This window comes from Staurois parvus, unplaced genomic scaffold (genome assembly GCF_062004578.1).
Source record: "Staurois parvus isolate SC_StPar_1 unplaced genomic scaffold, SC_StPar_1.0 ptg000006l, whole genome shotgun sequence".
In the NCBI taxonomy this organism is placed as follows: Eukaryota; Metazoa; Chordata; class Amphibia; order Anura; family Ranidae; genus Staurois; species Staurois parvus.
This window is the reverse complement of record NW_028317802.1, coordinates 10,941,219-10,945,145: the sequence shown is the minus strand read 5'-3', so window position 1 is coordinate 10,945,145 and position 3,927 is coordinate 10,941,219. Positions and strand designations below refer to the sequence as shown.

Below are 3,927 nucleotides of genomic sequence, written 5' to 3'. Positions count from 1 at the left end.
GGATATACATTTGCTGAGCTGAAGAGTAGAAGGTATAGTTTTGTGGATGTGGATGAAGAATCATCCAAACATCACTCAAGTTTAATTCATGTTTACTGGATTTCACTGATCTAAATTTAGGAAAATAAATTGAGGAACTGGAGGTGGAAGTATCTAAATGAGTGTCTAAAGGGAGATTAAAGTCACTTCCTTCAATGAGCTTCCCCTAAGCAAGTTGAAATAAAGTTTGCAAGTAGGTAGTAGCTGTTGTAGTTTGATTAATGTTTGGAAGATACAAATTAGCTACAGCAAACTTAATATCCCACAACATAAATTTCATAAAAACATACAACCCTCAAGGTTCAACATGATAATCTATTGCATTTACTAGGAGAGTTTTCTGGAATGCCATATACAGTATACTCCTTTAGCTTTTTGAACTGGACTTGTACTGTGATACCATCTAGAGAAGTATCTTTTATAGCAAGATGGTACAGAATTAGTTTTAAAGTGGGTTTATTTTATATGTTTTCATTTTCCTAATGAATACAACTAATTTTAGTAGAAAGAAGATTTTGATGACTTGTGGCTAACTTTATATCCCTAGACACCTGTAAAACTATTCGAGTTATCTCTACATACCAATTTATGTAAGGAAATACACAGGGGAAATAGATTAAACCTTACTGCTTGGATTTTCACACTTAGATTTACTACTGATCCTGCTATTTGCAGGGCATTAAGAGCACTGATAGTATATACAGCAAGTAAACATTATTGTTTGTATTTCTTCATACTTTAATAATTACCATGGCCAGCATACTTACCATCTATATCTACATGCACTTTTATTATTTATTATTTATTATTGAATTATTTCAAAATTAAATAGAAATGTGCAGCTATTTAAACTCTTTGAATGTGAATGCCAAATAAATTCATTATATTACAAGTTGCATTAAAAAAATTAAGAGTTTTTTCTCATTTTAATACACTTGCATGCTTCATAGGTACAGACATATTTCCTGTACATGTTTTTTTTTTTTCTTTAATGGAAAAGCAAAATTAATATTGTTATAGCTGTAAAATTATTTTTCTGGAATTGCTGTAAAACTCCAATTAATAAAATGTTTGTATTTTGATTATAAAAGTCCCAAACTGGATTAGTTGGAAGAATGCTGATTTATCTCAGATGGAATCTAAACTTTGCTACCTTTAGTTGAATAACTTTAGAAATATCCCTGACTGTTACTCCATCTAATGTTAGGAAAGGAATCAGTGTCAGGGTTGCATGACAGAGCTTGTAACCTCCTGGAAAACGTTAACACATAATTGTCATTTTATCACATAATCCACATTTTGGGTTTTGAACATAAAACAATTCTCCTTTAGAAAGAAGTTTACAGAGTATTTCTGCTTTATAGTCACTGCTTTATACCTTACCGTGCTTTCATAACACATATCATTACTTACGTATTATGAAATGTTTTATGCAATATGTTTAATACCATTCTTTACATACAATGTATATGAAAATGATTAAAACATATTGCTTAAAAGAAAATATTTCTACAGTGTTGCAGTTCCCCAGTTTGGCCTCAGTGTGCCGCTGTTTAACCAAGAAATGTACAGAACTGGAGAACCACTAGTGTTTTATAGATATTTACACACTGTAGCTTTGCAGTAAAGAACGCATCCATTTTCTGGATCCCTGCTTAACAAAATACAAAACATTTGATGTTCTTCTCTTGGAGTTAGCTGTATAGTACACCCTTTCTTTTTTGGATTATATTTTCCAAAGGAACTTTGGAAAAGGATTAGATGCTGAAATGTCTGAGGTGGAAGAACATTTACAGACAAACAAAAGGATCAGATTGCAAGTAATATTTTCCTTCTTATTTCCCTGGCTGTGTCATGCAGTCTCTGGTCAAATCCATTACTCTATTTTAGAAGAAATGAGAAAAGACTCTTTTATAGCAAATACAGCAAAAGACCTTGGATTAGACAGTAAAATGCTCTCATTTAGAAAACTGCAGATTGTGTCCCATGTTTCAGAGAAATATTTTTATGTGAATCTAGCTAATGGAAATCTGTATGTGAAGGACAGGAAAGGCAGAGAGACACTGGGGAGAGCAGTATCTCCATGCTCCTTAATATTTGATGCAATGGTTGAAAATCCCTTCTATGATTTTAATATAAATGTAGAAATTCAGGACATAAATTATAATGCTCCAGTATTTTTTCCTGACACTATTACTGTATAAATTATTTAATTTACATTACCAGGAGCCAGATTTCCTTTATAAAGTGCAGAAGATACAGATATTGGTATTAATTCTATGCAGAGATACAAGCTCAGTGATGACACGTATTTCACACTTGCTGAAAAAAAAGACCAGATGGAAGTACATTTCCAGAACTTGTATTAGAAAAGGCTTTAGATAGATGAACAATGTTCATGAATTAATTCTTACTGCTTTCGATGGAGAAAATCCAATAAGATCTGGGACATCCCTAATTAAAGTTTTTATTACTGATGGCAATGATAGTGCCCCAGTTTTTACTCAAGAATTATATGAAGTCAGTGTCAATGATAATGCTCCTATTAATTCAACTGTAATAAAAGTGGAGGCAACAGACAAAGTTGAAGGCACCAATGCATATATCACATATTCATTTACTAAAAATTCAGAAAGCATTCATCATACAGGTATGTTTAGCATCAATTCTACAAATGGAGAAATTACAACAAACAGAAATTTTGATTTTGAGACAATAGGTACTTATGAACTGTCTTTGCAAGTCAGGGATGGAAGAGACCTTGTAGCCTATGCCAAGGTATTAATACAAGTTGTAGATGACAATGATAATGCTCCTAAAATAACCATTACCTTGTTATCTTCTTCTATTCCTGAGGATTCTGAACCTGGAACAGTTATTGCTATAATTAGGGTTCATGATCAAGTTTCAGGAGAAAATGGGGAAATAGAACGTTGAATTGCAGAGAAGGTACCTTTTGAGTTAGTGCTGTCATCTAACAGATTATATAAGATAATTACTACAAAAAACGTGGATAGAGAGAAAACATCCAACTATAACATAACTATGGTAGCTACTGACAAAGGAACTCCTCCACTTTCCAGCCAAAGAACAATCATATTGGAGATATCAGACACACAATCCACCGGTCTTTATGAAATCCAATTATGTTGCTTATGTTGCAGAAAACAACCTACCAGGTGCCTCACTATACAGTGTAAAAGCTTTAGATTCTGATGCTGGTGACAATGCTAAAATAGTGTATTCTATTTCTAATATAAATCAAACAGTATCCACATATTTGTCTATTAATATAGAGACTGGAGTTCTCTGTGCTCAATGGTCATTTGAACACAACAAAGAATTTATATTACAAGTTACTGCTAGAGATAATGGGTCACCATCCTTGACCAGCAATACCACATTGCTTATCCGAATAGTAGACCAAAATGACAATGCACCAAAAATTCTATACCCTTCACCAGAAAATGGGTTAGCTATGTTCGAGATGGTCCCTTTTTCCTCTGAACCTGGGTCTTTAATAACAAAAGTGGTGGGGGGTGGGGCCTTAACATGGCGGCGTCGGAGAGCACGATGTATGTGCTCTCCGAAAAAACTTGTGACCCAAAAACCCCCCTATGTCTTAGTGCTGTCTGCCACCTACCCCTAGGCCTACCAGTGAGAGATGGGGTCTCGGCCTTGAAGGTGGGGTGGTGTCCGGGAGGTGAGAGCGGATCTGGCTGTTGCTCCCTCTGAGACGCTGAGCGACGGTAGCAGTGAGGAACCTGGAGAGAGCCAGGGAGATGAGGTGAACCACGTGGATGCCGCAAGGGAGCACTGGAAGGAAGAGAAGCCGGCCGGCACCTGGAGGAGAGAGAGAGAGACGCGGCAGGTTTCCCAATCTGCTCC

General features: G+C 35.4%; 1 pseudogene; it reads left to right on the top strand.

Annotated features, from left to right (window-relative positions):
• The first annotated feature begins 2,424 nt into the window (after nt 1–2,424).
• Nucleotides 2,425–3,688, top strand: LOC149474335 (protocadherin gamma-A4 pseudogene; annotated as a pseudogene).
• The last annotated feature ends 239 nt before the right edge of the window (nt 3,689–3,927 follow it).